Genomic DNA, 18,516 nt, shown 5'->3' with positions numbered 1-18,516 from the left:
GAGTTACCTGTTGAAAAGAATGCTGCCTACCACTCACTGTTTTCATGTGTGAGGAACATCAACTTTGTGCAACATTGCTGCATTCAAGTGAATGATACAAGCACTATATTCTTCTGAAAAAACCATCAATGTGAGAAGATGGAGGGTCAAGCACAATGTTTCCCTCTGAGAATTCAGTTAACTTTTTAAGGGACACTGCCTTCCTCTCGTGTTTTCATGTGTGAAGAAAATGAGCTTTGAACAAAATTGCTCCTCAATGCAATGGAAGATGCACTGTATCTCTGTAAGAAAATAAAACCCATGAATGTAAGAAACAGGAGGGTCTATCACATTGTTCTCCTGTGAGAACTCAGTTTGCTTGTAAAAGGAATACTGCCAACATCTCAGGGATTTCAAAAGTGAGGAAATGACCTTTTGCAAAATAGCTCCATTCAAGTGAATTGAATGAGCACTCTACCTCTTGTAAGAAAACCATTAATATTAGAAGCAGGAGGGTCTAGCACAATGTTTCCTTGTGAGAATTGAATTAATTTTCAAAAGGAATACTGCCTACTACTCAGGGTTTTCAACATGAGAAACATCACCTTTGTCCCAGACAGCTGCATTCAACTGAATGGAAGCACTGTATTTCTTGTTAGAAAACAATCAATGTTAGAAGCAGAAGGTTCAAGCACATCATTTAGCTGTGCAAATTCAGTTACCTTGTTAAAGGAATATTTGCGATCTGAAAGCATTTCAAAGTGGGAGAATCATTCTTTTATGGAAAGTACCTGTTTCAGAGGAAATGGAGAAACACATGTATCTTATGGAACAATACAATGTGTCTTGCACACTGTTTCCCTATAAGAATTGAGTTACCTGTTGAAAGGAATACTACCTGCCACTCAGTGTTTTCATGTGAGAGGAACTTCACCTTTGTGCAAAACAGCTCCATTCAACTGAATGGAACAAGCACTGTTTCTCTTGTAAGAAAATGATCAATGCTAGAAGCAAGAGGTTCTAGCACAATGTTCCCCTGTGAGAATTGACTTATCTTTTTAAAAGAATATGGCCTACCTCTCAGTCTTTTCATGTGTGAGGAACATCAACTTTGTGCAACATTTCTCAGGTCAAGGACATGAAAAAAGCACTATTTCTCTTCTAAGAAAACAATTAATGTTAGAAGCAAGAGGGTCTAGGATGTTGCTTATTGGTGAGAATTGAATAACTTTCAAAAGGAATACTGCCTATCTCTCAGGATTTTCAAGTGCAAGGAACATCATCTTTGTGCAAAATGGCCCCATTCTAGTGAATGGAAGAAACACTGTATCTTTTGTAATAAAACTATCAATGTTAGAAGCAAGCGTGCCTAGCATAATGTGTACCTGAGAGTGTTGAGCTACTTTTTGAAAGGAATACTGTCCATCTCTCAGGGATTTCAAATGTGAGGAACATCAGCTTTGTGCCAAATAGCTCCTTTCAAGTGAATGGAAGAAGCACTATATCCCTTGGGAGAAAATAATCAATGTTAGAAGCAGGAGGTTCTAGCACATTGTTTAGCTTTGTGAATAGAGTTAGCATATCACAGCAATATTTGTGATCTAAAAGCGTTTTGCAGTGGCAGAATCATTCACTTTGTGAAAAATACGTGCTTCAGATAAAATGGACAAACACATGTATCTTATGAACAATACGATCTGTGTAAAATGCAGAAGTGTTTTGCACATGGTTTCGCCATGCGAATTGAGTTTCCTCTTGAAAGGAATTTGGCCTCCCTCAGGGTTTTTAAGTGAGTGATGCAAGGCAGACCTGCACAAGAATTTCAAGTGCTGAGGGTTTTGATCCTGCTCTGGAAATGAAAGCAGAGGCATTTTCTATCAGAAGATGTCAAAAAGATGTTATTTGCTGAGAATTTAATTGTAGAGAAGAGAAAGTCTGCATATTAGCAAAAGCAGGGGGATGGGAAAACCGGTGATTCAGTGGATCAGGGTGGGAAGTGATTTTTAAGCATTTTTTGCATTGCATGAGGACACAGATGCTTTTCTGATGCAAAGGAGTGTTTCCCAGAGAGGTGGAGTGTGTCATTCACTTCACCTGACCTGTCCTAATTGAGGAAAATCAGCTTTGTGCTTAACAGTTTCTTTCATGTGATGGAAAGAAGCACTGTGTCTCCTGAAAGAAAATCATCAATGTTCCAAGCTGGAGGGTCTAGCACATGGTTTTCGAATGAGAGTTCATTTACCTGTTGAAAGAAATACTGCCTACCACTCAGTGTTTTTATGGGTTAGGAACATCACCTTTCTGCAAAGGAGCCCCATTCAAGTGAATGGAAGAAGCACAGTATCTCTTGTAAGAGAACCATTAATGTTAGAAGCAAGAAGTTGTAGCAATGTTGACAATGGACTGAGGTTTTAAAAGGAATACTGCCTCTCATTCAGGGTTTTAAAGTCTGAAGAACATTAACTTTGTGCAAAATCGCCCTTTTCAAGAAAATGGAAGAAGCACTCTATCTTTGTAAGAAAACTATCAATGTCAGAAGCAAGAGGGTCTAGCGCCTGGTTTTTCCATGAGAATTGAATCACTTGCTTACCACTCAGTGTTTTCATGGGTGAGGAACATCACTTTGTGCAAAGTAGCCCCAATCAAGTGAATGGAAGAAGTACTGTATCTCTTGTAAGAGAACAATTAATGTTAAAAGGAAGAGAGTTTAACACCTTGTTTAGCAGTGAGAATTGAGTTAGTATGTAATGGGAATACTGCCTCTCTCTCAGGGTTTTGAAGTGTGAGGAACATCATTTTTGTGCACAATAGCCCCATTCAACTGAATGGAAGAAGCGCTGCATCTCCTGTAAGAAAACTATTAATGTTAGAAGAAGTGTGGTCTAGCAGAATGTTTCTCTGAGAGAATTGATTTAGTTTTTGAATGAATGCTCATGAACTGAAAGTATTTCAAAATGGAGAATCATTAACTCTTTGAAACATACGCACTTCAGAAGAAACAGAAACACTTGTATCTCATGGCACAATGCAATGTGTTAGAGGCAGGAGTGCCTTGCACCTTATCTTCCTATGAGAATTAAGCTACCTGTTAAAGGAATACTGCCTAACACTGAGTATTTTCATTTGTGAGGAACATCACCATTGTGGCAAATAGCTCGAATCAAGTGAAAGGAACAAGCACTGTTTCTCCTGTAAGAAAAGCATCAATGATAGAAGCAGGAAGGTCTAGCACAATGTTAACCTGTGAGAATTGAATTAAGTTTTTTTATTATTCATATGTGCATAAATGCTTGGGTCATTTCTCCCCACTGCCCCCACACTCTCCTTACCACCCACCCCACCCCCCACCCCCTCAATACCCTGCAGAAATTATTTTGCCCTTATCTCTAATTTTGTTGAAGAGAGAGTATAAGCAATAATAGGAAGGAACAAGGATTTTAGCTAGTGGAGATAAGTATAGCTATACAGGGAGTAGACTCACGTTAATTTCCTGTGCATGTGTGTTAACTTCTAGGTTAATTCTTTTTGATCTAACCTTTTCTCTAGTTCCTGGTCCCCTTCTCTTATTGCCTCAGTTACTTTTAAAGTCTCTGCTTTAGATTCTCTGCATTAAGGGCAAAAAATGCTAGCTAATTTTAAGACACCTAATGTCTTACTTATCCTCATATCTCACTTGTGTGCACTGGCTTTTATGTTGTGATCAAAGTTTAATCCCCTTATTGTGTTTGTTCTTGATCTAATGTCCACATATGAGGGAAAACATATGATTTTTGGTCTTTTGGGCCAGGTTAACCTCACTCAGAATGATGTTCTCCAATTCCATCCATTGACCAGCTAATGATAACATTTCATGCTTCTTCATGGGTGCATAAAATTCCATTGTGTATAGATACCACATTTTCTTAATCCATTCGTCAGTGCTGGGGCATCTTGGCTGTTTCCATAACTTGGCTATTGTGAATAGTGCTACCGTAAACATGGGTGTGCAGGTGCCTCTGGAGTAACCTGTGTCACAGTCTTTTGGGTATAACCCCAAGATTGGTATTGCTGGATCAAATGGTAGATCAATGTCTAGCTTTTTAAGTAGCCTCCAAATTTTTTTCCAGAGTGGTTGTACTAGTCTACATTCCCACCAACAGTGTAAAAGGGTTCCTTTCTCCCTACATCCTCACCAACACCTGTTGTTGTTGGTGTTGCTGATGATGGCTGTTAGAATTAACAGGGGTGAGGTGGAATCTTAGTGTGGTTTTAATTTGCATTTCCTTTATTGCTAGAGATGGTGAGTATTTTTTAAATGTGTTTTTTGGCCATTTGAATTTCTCTTTTGAAAAAGTTCTGTTTAGTTCACTTGCCCATTTCTTTATTGGTTCATTAGTTTTGGGAGAATTTAGTTTTTTAAGTTCCCTATATATTCTGGTTATCAGTCCTTTGTCTGATGTGTAGCTGGCAAATATTTTCTCCCACTCTGTGGGTGTTCTCCTCAGTTTAGATACCATTTCTTTTTATGAGAAAAAGCTTTTTAGTTTTATGAAGTCCCATTTATCTATGCTATCTCTCAGTTGCTGTGCTGCTGGGGTTCCATTGAGAAAATTATTACCTATACCTACTAAATCCAGAGTATTTCCTACTCTTTCCAGTATCAACTTTAGAGTTTTTGGTCTGATATTAGGATCCTTGATCCATTTTGAGTTAATATTGGTATACGGTGATATACATGGATCTAGTTTCAGTTTTTTGCATACTGCTAACCAGATTTCCCAGCAGTTTTTGTTGAAGAGGCTGCTTTTTCTACATCATATATATTTATTTATTTATTTATTTTATTGTTTTATTATTCATATGTGCATACAATGCTTGCGTCATTTCTCCCCCCTGCCCCCACTCCCACCCTTACCACCCACTCCACCCCCTCTCTCTCCCCCCTCCCCCATCAATACATGGCAGAAACTATTTTGCCCTTAATTCTAATTTTGTTGAAGAGAGAGTATAAGCAATAATAGGAAGGAACAAGTGTTCCTGGTTGAGATAAGGATAGCTACACAGGGAGTTGACTCACATTAATTTCCTGTGCGTGTGTGTTACCTTCTTGGTATGTGGACATTAGATCAAGGGCAAACACAACAAGGGGATTGGACTATGAGCACATGATAAAAGCGAGAGCACACAAGGGAGGGGTGAGGATAGGTAAGACACCTAAAAAACTAGCTAGCATTTGTTGCCCTTAACGCAGAGAAACTAAAGCAGATACCTTAAAGCAACTGAGGCCAATAGGAAAAGGGGGCCAGGAACTAGAGAAAAGGTTAGATCAAAAAGAATTAACCTAGAAGGTAACACCCACACACAGGAAATCAATGTGAGTCAATGCCCTGTATAGCTATCCTTATCTCAACCAGCAAAACCCCTTGTTCCTTCCTATTATTGCTTATACTCTCTCTACAACAAAATTAGAGATAAGGGCAAAATAGTTTCTGCTGGGTATTGAGGGGGGGAGCGGGAGGGGGTGGAGTGGGTGGTAAGGGAGGGGGTGGGGACAGGGGGGAGAAATGAACCAAGCCTTGTATGCACATATGAATAATAAAAGAAAAATGAAAAAAATAAATAAATAAATAAATAAATAAAAATTCTTTTTGATCTAACCTTTTTTCTGTTTCCTGGTCCCCTTTTCCTATTGGCCTCAGTTGCTTTTAAGGTATCTGGTTTAGTTTCTCTGCGTTAAGGGCAACAAATCCTAGCTAATTTTTTAGGTGTCTTACCTATCCTCACCCTTCCCTTGTGTGCTCTCACTTTTATCATGTGCTCAAAGTCCAATCCCATTGTTGTGTTTGCCCTTGATCTAATGTCCACATATGAGGGAGAACATACGATTTTTGGTCTTTTGGGCCAGGTTAACCTCACTCAGAATGATGTTCTCCAATTCCATACATTTACCAGCTAATGATAACATTTCATTCTTCTTCATGGCTGCATAAAATTCCATTGTGTATAGATACCACATTTTCTTAATCCATTCGTCAGTGGTGGAGCATCTTGGCTGTTTCCATAACTTGGCTATTGTAAATAGTGCCACAATAAACATGGGTGTGCAGGTGCCTCTGGAGTAACCTGTGTCACAGTCTTTTGGGTATATCCCCAGGAGTGGTACTGCTGGATCAAATGGTAGATCAATGTTTAGCTTTTTAAGTAGCCTCCAAATTTTTTTCCAGAGTGGTTGTACTAGTCTACATTCCCACCAACAGTGTAAAAGGGTTCCTTTCTCCCTGCATCCTCACCAACACCTGTTGTTGTTGGTGTTGCTGATGATGGCTATTCTAACAGGGCTGAGGTGAAATCTTAGTGTGGTTTTAATCTGCATTTCCTTTATTGCTAGAGATGGTGAGTATTTTTAATGTGTTTTTTGGCCATTTGAATTTCTTCTTTTGAGAAAGTTCTGTTTAGTTCACTTGTGCATTTCTTTTTTGTTCAGTAATTTTGGGAGAATTTAGTTTTTTAAGTTTCCTATATATTCTGGTTATCAGTCCTTTGTCTGATGTGTAGCTGGCAAATATTTTCTCCCACTCTGTCGGTGTTCTCTTCAGCTTAAAGACCAGTTGTTTTGATGAACAGAAGCTTTTTAGTTTTGTGAGGTCCCATTTATCTATGCTGTCTCTAAGTTGCTGTGCTGCTGGGGTTTTGTTGAGAAAGTTCTTACCTATACCTACTAACTCCAGAGTATTTCCTACTCTTTCCTGTATCATCTTTAGAGTTTGTGTCCTGATATTAAGATCCTTGATCCATTTTGAGTTAATATTGGTATATTGTGATATACATGGATCTAGTTTCAGGTTTTTTCCTTCTGCTAACCAGTTCTCCCAGCAGTTTTTGTTGAAGAGGCTGCTATTTCTCTATCGTATATTTTTAGCACCTTTGTCAAAGACAAGTTGGTTATAGTTGTGTGGCTTCATATCTGGGTCCACTATTCTGTTCCACTGGTCATCATGTCTGGTTTTTTGCCAGTACCATGATGTTTTTATTGTTATTGTTTTATAATATAGTTTGAAGCCAGGTATCATGATGCCTCCAGCATTGTTCTTTTGACTGAGTATTGCCTTGGCTATTCGTGGCCTCTTGTGTTTCCAAATAAATTTAATGGTAGATTTTTCAATCTCTTTAATGAAAGTCATTGGAATTTTGATGGGAATTGCATTAAACATGTAGATTACTTTTGGGAGAATAGATATTTTTACTATGTTGTTTCTACCAATCCATGAGCATGGGAGATCTCTCCACTTTCTATAGTCTTCTTCAATCTTTCTTCAGAAGTTTATAGTTCTCCTTGTAGAGGTCATTCACATCTTTTGCTAAGTTTATACCTAGGTATTTGATTTTTTTGTGGCTACTGTAAATGGAATTGTTTTCATATATTCATTTTCAGTTTGTTCATTATTAGTGTACAGAAATGCTAATGATTTTTCTATGTTGATTTTATATCCTGCTACTTTGCTGTAGCTATTGATGGATTCAACAAGCTTCTGAGTAGAGTTTTTTGGGTCTATAAGGTATAGAATCATGTCATCTGCAAATAGGGATATTTTGACAGCTTCTTTACCTATTTGTGTTCTTTTTATTCCCTCTTCTTGCCTAATTGCTCTCCCTAGGAATTCCACCACTATGTTGAATATGAGTGGTGATAGTGGGAATCCTTGTCTAGTTCCTAATTTTAGAAGGAATGGTTTCAGTTTTTCTCCATTAACTATAATGCTGGTGGTATGTTTGTCATATATAGCTTTTATAATATTGAGGTACTTTCCTTCTATTCCTAGTTTTCTTAGAGCTTTTATCATGAAATGATGTTAGATCTTATCAAAGGCTTTTTCTGCATCTATTGAGATGATCAAGTGATTTTTGTCTTTGCTTCTGTACATTTATTGATTTTCGTGTGTTGAACCACCCCAGCATTTCTGGGATGAAGCCTACTTGGTCGTGGTGAATAATCTGTTTGATGTGTTGTTGAATTCATTTGCCATTATTTTCTTAAGGATTTTTGTATCAATGTTCAATAAGGAGATTGGCCTAAAGTTCCCCTTTCTGGAGGTGTCTTTGCCTGGTTTTGGGATAAGTGTAATACTGGCTTCATAAAATGTCTTAGGCACTTTTCCTTCCCTTTCTATTTCATGGAACAGTTTAAGGAGGGTTGGTATCACTTTTTTAAAGGTCTGATAGATTCAGCAGAGAATCCGTCAGGTCCTGGACTTTTCTTTTTGGGTAGACTCTTGACTGCTGCTTCAGTTTCATTTTATGTTATAGATCTCTTCAGGTGATTCATTTCCTCTTGGATCAATTTTGGATGATCATATGTATCTAGAAATCTGTCCATTTCTTTAAGATTTTCAATTTTTTTTTGAATATAGGTTCTTGAAGTAGTCTCTGATGATTTCCTGGACTTCCATAGTGTTTGTTGTTATCTTCCCTTTTGCATTCCTGATTCCACTAATTTGGGTATTTTCTCTCCTCATTTTACTCAAGTTTGCAAGGGGTCTGTCAATCTTGTTTATTTTTTCAAAGAACCAACTTTTTGTTTCATTAATTCTTTGTATGGTTTGTTTGGTTTCTATTTCATTGATTTCAGCTCTTATTTTTATTATTTCTCTCCCTTCTATTTGTTTTGGGATTTGCTTCTTCTTGTTTTTCTAGGAGTTTGGATGTATCATTAGGTCATTGATTTGGGATCTTTCAGTCTTTTTAATATATGCACTCATGGCTATAAACTTTCCTGTCATGACTGCCTTTGCTGTGTCCCATAGGGTCTGATAAGTTGTATTTTCATTTTCATTGACTTCCAGGAACTTTTTAATTTCCTCTTTTACTTCATCAATGACCCATTGTTCATTAAGTAATCAGTTATTCAGTTTTCAGCTGTTTGCATGTTTTTTGCTTTTACTTTTGTTGTTGAGTTCTAGTTTTATTGCATTGCGATCAGATTGTATGCATGGTATAATTTCTATTTTCTTATATTTGCTGAGGCTTTCTTTGTGACCTAGGATATAATCTATTTTAGAGAATGTTCCATGGGCTTTTGAGAAGAATGTATATTGTGTAGATTTTGGATGAAATGTTCTGTAGACTTCAAGTAGATCCATTTGATATATTGTATATTTTAGATCTTGAATTTCTTTATTGATTTTTGTTTGGATGACTTATCTATTGATGATAATGGGGGTTAAAGTCTCCACAACCATTGTGTTGGAGTTAATATATGCTTTTAGGTCTTTCAGTGTGCGTTTGATGAAATTAGGTGCATTGACATTGGGTGCATATAGGTTGATAATTATTATTTCCTTTTGGTCTATTTCCCCTTTTATTAGTATGGAATGTCCTTCTTTATCTCGTTTGATCAATGTCAGTTTGAAGTCTACTTTGTCAGAGATAAGTATTGCTACTCCTGCCTGTTTTGGGGGGCCATTGGCTTGGTAAATCTTCTTCCAGCCTTTCATCCTAAGCCTATGCTTATTTCTGTATGAGATGGGTCTCCTGTAAGCAACAAATTGTTAGATCTTCCTTTTTAATCCATTTTGTCAAACAGTGCCTTTTTATGTTGAATTAAGTCCATTAACATTAAGTGTTAGTACTGATAGGTATGTGGTGATTCCTGTCATTTAGTTGTCTTAATTGTTTGAAGGTTTGATTGTGTGTACCTAAGTTGAGGTTACTCTCTACTTTCTTGCTTTTTCTTTTCCTGTAGTTTGCTGATTTCTGTCCTTTCATGGTTACCTTGCATTTCACTTTCTGTGTGCAGATCCCTTGAAAAATCTCTTGTAGTGTTGGGTTTGTGGTCACATATTGTTTTAGTTTATACTTATCATGGAAGACTTTTATTGCTCCATCTAGTTTGAATGATAGTTTTGCAGTTTTGCTAAGTAGAGTATCCTGGGGTTGAAGTTATTTTCATTCAGTGCCCTGAAGATCTCACCCCACACTCTTCTTGCTTTTAATGTTTCTGTTGAGAAGTCTGCTGTGATATTGATGGGTTTGCCTTTGGATTTTATTTGTTTTTTCTCTCTTACAGCCTTCAATACTCTTTCCCGAGTTTTTTAACTTGTTGTTTTAATGATGATATGTCGTGGGGTAGTTCAATTTTGAACTGGTCTGTTTGGCATTCTGGAGGCCTCTTGCATCTATCTTTCTCTAGATTTGGGAAATTTTTTGTTATTATTTTGTTCAATATATTATGCATTCCCTTAGCTTGCACCTCTTCTCCTTCTTCAATACCTATGATTCTCAGGTTTGGTCTTTTGATGGAGTCGGTGAGTTCTTGCATTTTCTTATCAAAGCTCTTGAGTTTTTAAATTAACAGTTTTTCAGTTTTTCCTTTAATTACCATTTCATCTTCAAGTTCTGAGATTCTGTCTTCTGTTTGTCTATTCTGCTGGATGGGCCTTCTGTTTTGTTTTGCAATTCTGTATCATTCTTTTTTCTGAGGTTTTCCATATCCTGAGCCCTTTCCTCTTTAATGTTGTCTGTTTGAGTCCTGAGTTCGTTTATCTCTTTATTAATCATGTTTTCTGTTTCACTTTGGTGTTTATACAGTGCTTCTATGGTTTCCTTTAGTTCTTCTTTTCATATTCTCTATTTTTGTTGTCTTTTAATTTCTTGAGTGTCTCCTGTACATTTTTGTTGACCATATCCAGTGTCATCTCTATAAAATTCTCATTGATTACCTGTAGTATTTCTTCTTTTACATTACTCTTGTGGGCTTCATTGGGTTCTTTGGCATAGTTTATCTTCATTTTTTTGGAGTCTGGATATAAGTACCTGTTTTCTTCATTTCCCTCTGGTTCCTGTACTCATTTTTTGCTGTGGGGAAACTGGTTTCCTTATTTTTTCTGTCTTCCCGTCATTGCCCTTGGTGTTGTTATTGTCACTGTACTGTGTGTGGTTAGATATTTTCTGGGTTGTAATCATAGCACTGGTGATATTTAGATTGGAACAGTGGGAGGAGATGGAAAGCAAAGAACTTTAAGAAAAAGGGAAAAACAAATAAAGAAGTAGAAAAAAACAGAACAAAGAAACAAACAAAAAGTTTCAAAGATAAAAATAGGGAGAGACAGTGTACTAATCAGCTGAAAAGGCATTAGAGCAACAGAGAGGATTGAAAATAAAAATAAAAAGAATAAAAATAAAAAATAAGTAAATGTAAATATATATATGTATTTATATAAAATAAAATAAAAATTAAAAAGTCTCCAAGTTCAAATGCAATAAAGTTTCAGTCTTTATTTTGTTTGTCCTTCAGTCTCCAATCCTGTAGATGGTGCCTCAGTTGTTGTTCTGTAGTTGTCTTACCAAAGGGGAAAAATAAAATAGAACAAAACTGCACAAAGCAAAAAAGCAACAAATTGTCCCAAGTTCAAATGCAATACAGTCTCAGTAAGTTTTTCAGCATGCAGGTGTAGTTTAATTGTTTTCTCATCAAAGGTAGGGAGAGAGAAAAAAGAGTCTGGAGACAGGTCTGTGAATGGCTATCTGCGGCTGTGGCTTGCCTGCCGATTGCTGTCAGCCTGCTGTTGCTGGAGGTTTTATTTATGCAGATCTCTGGGGTGAGCTTAGCACTCACCTGGCTTTGTTTATTCAGAGTTCTCCTATGAGCTACAAGCTTTCCCTTTTCCAAGCCACTGGGGGAGGTGACACTGCACCCACTTATTCAGGCCTGCGTGTTTATTTACAGCTCACATGGGAAGTGGGTCTTCCCTCCTCTCCTGTGGAGCTTTCCTCCTTCTGCCACTCTCACAAGCTTTCCTGCTCCTGATGCTGGGCATGCGCTGCTGCTTCTGCCCTCTCTGGCCAAGCCCAGCTTGTTTATTTATAGTTCTGGGAGGGATTCCCCTCCTCCCTCTTCAGTGCTCAGGGCACCCCACTCTCTTTGCAACATGTCTTTATTGTTCCTATTGCTTATTACTCAGTTTCTCTTTTATTCCTGGATGGGGGGGTCGGTCTGTCCAGGGGACTATGCTGATCTGGCCCAGGGTTGTCTGTGGGAGTACTATGTACTGCTTAGCTCACCTATTCCACGTTTTTCCAAGAAGTCTGGGTGCTGGCATCTATCGGAGGCCCAGGTGCCCTCCTGATTTCTCCATTCAATGTGATGTGGAAATGCTCTGTGCAAGCTGGAGGTATGGAGGGGTCAAAGTTTTGCCTCTTCTCAGTAGCCTTGCCTGTAAGGTGTGTCTCCAGCATCTCTCTAAGATTTCACTTTAAGAGGAACACTTTCTGTTTCCTCCCTCTAGCCACCATCTTGGAATCTTGAATTAACTTTTAAAAGGAATATGGCCTACCTCTACTTCTTTTCATGTGTGAGGAACATCAACTTTATGCAACATTGCTCAATTCAAGTTAATGGAAAAAGCACTGTTTCTCACTTACAAAACCATTACTGTTAGAAGCAAGAAGCTCTAGCACCTTGTTTAGAACTGACAATTGAGTTAATTTTAAAGAGGAGTATGCCTATCTCTCAGGCATGTAAACTGTGAAGAAAATTAACTTTTTGCAAAAAAGCCCTTTTCATGTGAATGGAAAAAGCACTGTATCTCTTGTAAGAGAACCATTAATACTACAAGGAAGGGAGTTTAGCACCTTGTTTAGCAGTGAGAATTGAGTTAGCATGTGACAGGAATACTACCTATCTCTCAGGGTTTTAAAGTGTGAGGAACATCATCTTTGTGCAAAATAATCCCTTTGTTGTTAATAGAAGAAGCACTCTATCTCTTGTTAAAAAAAATATCAGTTTTAGAGGCTGGAGGGTCTAGTACATTGTTTCCCTTTGAGAGTTGAGTTAGGATGTGAAAGGAATGCTAGTGAACCAAAAGAGTTTTGAATTGGAGAATCATTCACTCTTTGATGAGATGCAATGGAGAAACTTTTATCTCATGGTACAAAACAATATGTTACAGGCAGGAGTGTCTTCCACCTTGTCTCCCTATGAGAATTAAGTTATGTATTGATAGCAATATTGCCTGCCACTCAGTGTTTTCATTTGTGAGGAACATCACCTTTGTGCACAATAGCCCCATTCAACTGAATGAAAGAAGCACTGTATCCCTTGTAAGAAAACTATTAATGTAAGAAAAAGGATGGTCTAGCACAATGTTTCTGTGAGAGAATTGATTTAGTTTTTGAATGGAGTGCTTAGTAGCCAAAAGCATTTCAAAGTGGAGAATCATTCACTCTTTGAAAACTACCCACTTCAGAAGAAAAAGAGAAACACTTGTATCCCATGGCACAATACAATGGGTAAGTGGCAGGAGTGTCTTGCACTTTATCTTCCTATGAGAATTAAGTTACCTGTTGAAAGGAATATTGCCTATCACTGAGTGTTTCATGTATGTACAACATCACCATTGTGGCAAATATCTGCTTTCAAGTGAATGGAACAAGCACTGTTTTTCCTGTACGAAAAGCATCATTGTTAGAAACAGGAAGGTCAGGCACAATGTTCTCCTGTGAGAATTGAATTAACATTTTAAAGAAATATGGCTTACCTCTCCCTCTTTTCATGTGTGGGGAACATCAACTTTGTGCAACATTGCTGAACTCATGTGAATGAAATAGCACTGTTTCTCTACTTAGAAAACAATTACTGTTAGAAGCAAGAGGCTCTAACACCTTCTTTAGCACTAAGAATTGAGTGAACTTTAAAGAAGAGTATGCCTATCTCTCAGGCTTTTAAAGTGTGTAGAAAATTAACTTGGTGAAAAATAGCCCTTTTCAAGTGAATGGAAGAAGTACTGTATCTCTTGTAAGAGAACCATTAATGTAACAAGCAAGAGGGTCTAGGACCTTGTTTAGCAGTGAGAATTCAGTTACCTTTTAGCAGGAATACTGCCAATAGCTCAGGATTTTAATGGGTGAGGAGCATCATCTTTGTGCAATGTAGTCCCTTGCAAGTGATTGGCAGAAGCACTCTATCTCTTGTAAGAAAACTATCAATTTAAGAAGAAGGAGGGTCTAGCACAATGTTTCCCTGGGAGAATTGATTTAGTTTTAGAAGGGAAGAATGCCTGCACCCCAATATTCTCAAACGTGAGTAACATGACCTTTGTGCCAAATAGCTCCATTCAAGAGAATGGAACAAGCACTGTATCTCGTGTAAGAAAACTATCAATGCTAGAAGCATGAAGGTATAACACCTTGCTTTTCCATGAAAATTCAACTACTTGTTTAAGGAATACTGCCTACCTCTCAGTATTTTTGGGGGGTGAGGAACATCACCTTTGTGCAAAATAGCCCCATTCAAGTGAAAGGAAAAAACACTGTATCTCTTGTAAGAAAACCATTAACATTAGAGGCAAGAGGGTCTAGCACTGTGTTTAGTGGTAGGAAGTGAGTGAAGTTTTATAAGGAATACTGCCCCTCTCTCAGCATTTTAAAGTGTGAGGAACATTATTGTGCAAAATACCCCTTTCAAGTGAAGGTAAGAAATACTGTATGTCCTGTAAGAAAACCACAAATGTTACAAGAAAGAGGGTCTAGCACCTTGTTTAGCAGTGTGAATTGAGTTAGCTTTTTAAATATATACTGCCTACCTCTCATTGTTTTCATAAGATCACCTTTCTGCAAATTGGCCCCATTAAAGAAAATGGAAGAAGCACTGTATCTCTTGTAAGGAAACAGTTCATGTTAGAAGCAAGTGGGTCTAGCATGTTGTTTAGCAGTAAGAATTGAACTGAGTTTTAAAACAAATACTGCCCTTCTCTCAGAGTTTTCAAGTGTGAAGAACATGAACTTTGTGCAAAATCTCCCTTTAAAACAGAGTGGAAGAAGCACTGTATATCTTGTAAGAGGACCATTAATGTTACAAATAAGAGAGTTTAGCTCCTTGTTTAACAGTGAGAATTGAGTTAGTTTGTATCAGGAATACTGCCTAGCTACAGGGTTTTAAAGTGTGAGGAACATAATTTTTGTGTAAAATAGCCCCTTTCAAGTAAAGGGAAGAAATATTATATGACTTGTAAGAGAACCACTAATGTTACAAGCAAGAGGATCTAGCACTTTGTTTAGCAGTGAGAATTGAGTTAACTTTTAAAAGGAATACTGCCTATCTCTCAGACTTTTAAAGTGTGAAGAACATTATCTTCATGCGGAATTGCCTTTTTCAAGTGAATGGAAGAAGGAGGGTGTCTCCTGTAAGAGAACCATTAATGTTACAGGCATGAGATTTTTAGAACCTTGTTAAGCAGGGAGAACTGAGTTAGTATGTAACAGGAACACTGTCTATCTCTCACGGTTTTAAAGTGTGAGTTATATCACCTTAGTGCCAAACACCTTCAATTGAAGGGAACAAGCACCATATGTCTTGGAAGAAAACTATCAGTGTTAGAATCAGGAGGACCTAGCACCTTGTTTCTCAATTAGAATTGAGTTACCCATTGAATAATATACTGAAAACACTCAGTGTTTTCATGTGGTGGAACATCACCATTTTGCAAAATTGCCAAAATCAAGTGAAAGGAAGAAGCACTGTTTCTCTTTTAAGAAAACCATTAATTTTAGAAGCAAGAGGGTCTAGCATGTTGTTTACCAATGAGAATTCAGTTAACTCTTAAAAGGAATACTGCCTGTCTCTCAGGCTTTTGAAGTGTGAAGAATATTATCTTTGTGCAAAATAGCACTGATCTAGTGAATGGAAGAAGGACTGTTTCTCTTGTAAGAGAACCATTATTTTACAAGCAAGAGAATTTAGCATCTTGTTTACAAGTGAGAATTGAGTTAGTATGTAATAAGAATACCCCCTATTTGTCAGTGTTTTAAAGTGTGAGGAACATCAACTTTGTGCAAAAGAGCACCTTTCAAGGGAATGGAAAAGCACTGTATCTCTTGTAAGAGAATCATTAATGCTAGAAGCAAGAGGGTCTAGCACCTTGTTTAGCACTGTGAATTGAGTTGGCTCTTTAAAGGAACACTGCCAAATCTCAGTGTTTATATGCGTGTGGAACATCACCTTTGTGCCAAAATGCCCCATACAAGTGAATGCAAGAAGCACTGTAGATCTTGTAAGAGAATCATTAATGTTAGAAGCAAGAGGGTCAACCATGTTGTTTAGCATTATGAATTGAGTTAGCTGTTTAAAGGAATACTGCCTACCTCTCAGTGTTTTCATGGGTGTGGAACATCAACTTTGTGTTAAATTGCCCCATTCAAGTGAATGGAAAACCACTGTAACTCTTGTAAAGGAATCATTAATATTAGGAAGAAAGAGTGTCTAGCACCTTGTTTACATTGTGATTTGTGTTAGGTGTTTAAAGGAATATTGCCTACCTTAGGTGTTTTAATGGGTAAGGAACATCGCCTTTGTGCAAAATAGCCTCTTTAAAGAGAATGGAACAAGCACTGCATCTCTTGTAAGAAAACTATGAATGTTAGAAGCAGGACAGTCAAGCACCTTGTTTTCCGATGAGAATTGAGTTACCTGTTTAAAGGAGTACTGCCTACCACTCAGTGTTTTCATGGGTGAGGAATATCTTCTTAGTGCAAAATAACCCCATTAAAGTGAATGGAAGAAGCACTATGTCTCTTGTTATAGAACCATTGATGATAGAAGCAAGAGTGTCTAGCACCTTGTTTAGCAGTGGGAATACAGTGAAGTTTTAAAAGGAATACCACCTGTCTCTCAGGGTTTTAAAGTGTGAGGAACATCATTTTGGTGCAAAATAGTCCCTTAAAATGAAAGTTAACAATTACTCTATGTCTTGTAGGAGAACCACAAAGGTTACCAGAAAGAGGGTCTAGCACTTTGTTTGCAGTTTAAATTAAGTTAGCTTTTAAAAGGAAAACTGCCTATTGCTCAAGGGTTAAAGTGTGAGGAATACCATCTTTGTGCCAAATTGACCCTTTCAAGTGAATGGATGAAGCACACTATCTCTTGTAAGAATATGTCAAGGTTTGAAGGAGGAGGCTCTAGCTCATTGTTTCCCTGTGAGAATTGAGTTAGCATGTGAAAGGAATGCTTGGGAAATGAAAGCCATTTAAAGTGGAGAATCATTCACTCTTTGAGAAATACCCACTTCAAACAATAACAATAACATAACTTTTGTACAAAAAAGCCCCTTCAAGTGAATGGAAGAAGGCCAGTTTCTCTTGTAAGAAAACCATTACTTATACAGCAAGAGAATTAAGCACCTTGTTTATCACTGAGAACTGAGCTAGAATGTAATAGGAATACTGCCTATCTGTCAGCATTTTAAAGGGTGATGAACATCAACTTTGTGCAAAATTGCACTGTACAAGTGAATGAAAGAAGCACTATAGCTCCTGTAAGAAAACCATTAATGTTAGAAACAAGAGGGTCTAGCAACTTGTTTACCATTGTGAATTGAGTTAGGTGTGTAAAAGAATACTGCCTACATCTCAGTTTTTTCTTGGATGAGGAATCAATTTTATGCAAAACCAAAATATTCAAGTGAATGGAAGAAGCACTGTAACACTTGTAAGAGTGGTTACAAGCAAGAGGGTGTAGCCCCTTCTATACCAGTGTGAATTGAGTTAGATGTTTAAAGGAATACTGCCTACCTCTCAGTGTTTTCAGGGGTGAGGAACATCAACTTTGTGCAAAATAGCCGCTTTCAAGTGAATGCAACAACCACTGCATCTCTTATAAGAAAATATGAATGTTACAAGCTGGAGGGTCAAACACTTTCTTTTCCGATGAGAAATCAGTTACTTATTTACAGGAATACTTTCTATCACTCAGTGTTTTCATGGGTGAGGAACGTCACCTTTGTGCCATATAACCCCATTAAAGTGAATGCAAGAAGCACTGTGTCTCTTGCAATACAAACATTAATGATAGAAGCAAGAGGTTCTAGCACCTTGTTTAGCAGTGGGAATAGAGTGAAGTTTTAAAAAGAGTACCACCTGTCTCTCAGGGTTGTAAAGTGTGACGAACATCACTTATATGCAAAATTGCCCCTGTCAATGAAGGGAAGAATTACTCTATGTCTTGTAGGAGAACCACAAAGGTTACAAGACAGAGGTTCTCAAAATTTGTATAGCAGTTTAAATTGAGTTGGCTTTTAAAAGGAATGCTGCCTATGTTTCAGGGTTTTAAACTGTTTAGAATACCATCTTTGTGCCTATTTGGCACTTGACCCTTTCAAGTGAAAGGAAGAAGCACTCTTTCTCCTTTAAGCAGATGTCAAGTTTTAAAGGACGAGGTTTTAGCACATTGTTTCCCTCTGATAATTGAGTTAGCATATGAAAGGAATGCTTCAGAAATGAAAGGCTTTTAAAGTGGAGAATCATTCAGTCTTTGAAAATTACACACTTCAGATGAAATGGACAAACACTTGTATCTCAAGGCACGATAAAATGTGTGAGAGGAGGGATGTCTTGTACCTTCTCTCCCTATGAGAAACGAGTTACCTGTTGAAAGGAATACTGCCTATCTCTCAGGCTTTTAAAGTGTGAAGAACATTATCTTTGTGCAAAAAAGCCCTTTTCGTGTTAATGGAAGAAGCACTGCAGCTCTTGTAATAGTATCATTAATGTTAGAAGCAAGAGGGTCTAGCA

The sequence above is a fragment of the Castor canadensis genome, chromosome 16, assembly GCF_047511655.1.
Source record: "Castor canadensis chromosome 16, mCasCan1.hap1v2, whole genome shotgun sequence".
Lineage (NCBI taxonomy): Eukaryota > Metazoa > Chordata > Mammalia > Rodentia > Castoridae > Castor > Castor canadensis.
Note: the sequence above shows the minus strand (reverse complement) of the source record.